Below are 1,547 nucleotides of genomic sequence, written 5' to 3' on the forward strand. Positions count from 1 at the left end.
CGAAAAACTGGAAAGATATACATTGAAATTGTAACCTTTTCTCGAGTTGATAAAATATTGTGTGATAATTTAATATTTTAAATTCTGAATTTTTCAAGTTTTTCACAGTGATCTTATATCCCAAGATTAAAAATGTTATTAGTAAAATAACACAAAATACCAAGTTAGGAAGAGACCAGAGCTGGTCTCAGGTAGCACACCCAGCCCCTTCTCTAGACAATATAGATTTAAACATTGCTCTCTATTCTGAGTCCAGGAGGTCTGCCGTGCTGCTAATGATTGTGGCTGGGCAGTGACTTTGTAGATGTCCAGGGATTGGAGGAGATGGTTTTAATCTCCTGACCACTCTCCTGACCGCTGAGTTTTAAGAGGGCGAGAAAAAACTCACCACCATCAAAAATCCTATAAATGGAAGAAAGCAAGATGTCCTTCAATGGGTGAATGTATAAATAAACTGCAGTACGTGCAGACAAGGAATATTATTCAGCCCTAAAAAGGAATGGGCTGTCAAGCCATGAAGAGCTATGGAAGCTTAAATGTACATTACTAAGTAAAAGAAGCCAATCTGGAATGGCTCCACGATATATGATTCCAATAATATAACATTCTGGGAAATGCAAACCTACAGACACAATAAAAAGATCAGTATTTGCCAGAGCTTTCCCAGGTGGCTCAGTGGTAAAGAATCTACTTGCCAATGCAGGGACTCAGCAGACGTGGGTTGGGAAGATCCCCTGGAGGAGGAAATGGCAACCCACACCAGTATTCTTGCCTGGAAAATTCCATGGACAGAGGAGCCTGGCATGCTGCCGTCCATGCAGTCAAAAAGAATAGGACACGACTGAGTGTGCACGCACATTGCCAGAGGTTGAGAAGAGGGAGTGATGAATATGTGGAGCACAGAAGATTTTTAGGGCCGAGAAAACACTCTATGTGATGTTAGAATAATCCAGACATTTATCCAGACCCATAGACTGTACACCACAAAGAGCAAACCATAACGTAAACTGTTGACTTCAGGTGATAATGATGTGTCAATGTAAGTTCATCAGTTGTAAAAAATGTACCAGTCTGGTGGGAGATGTGGATAGTTGGGGGGGGGGGGTGGAGGGCTGCTACATATATAAGGAGAGAGAGGATATATGGGAAACCTCTGTAACTTCCCTTCGATTTTGCTATGAACCTTGAACTGCTCTAAAAGTTTTTCTTTAGAAACAACAACAACAAAAAAAAAAAACCCTGTAGGGTGGCCTTGTACACAATCAACCACATTAAATACTAACCCATGCCAGAACCACGACTTAAAGACAGACTTCCCTTCTTCACATCTATCCTGCAAGCCACACATTGACTTTTTATAATGTCTTTTTCCCTTAAGCCTTCCCACAAGACTCACTTTATTCTGGCTTCACTTGGATAAAAATACAAAGGGTTATATAAGAAGAGCAAGCAGTGTGAGCTGCCCCCGGAGTATGAGTAGCTCAGACATCTTTTTGAAAGCGAAGGGTGGTGGGATCTGCTGTAGGAACAGATTTACTCAGCTCCAG

This window comes from Capricornis sumatraensis, chromosome 1, assembly GCF_032405125.1.
Source record: "Capricornis sumatraensis isolate serow.1 chromosome 1, serow.2, whole genome shotgun sequence".
Classification (NCBI taxonomy): Eukaryota; Metazoa; Chordata; class Mammalia; order Artiodactyla; family Bovidae; genus Capricornis; species Capricornis sumatraensis.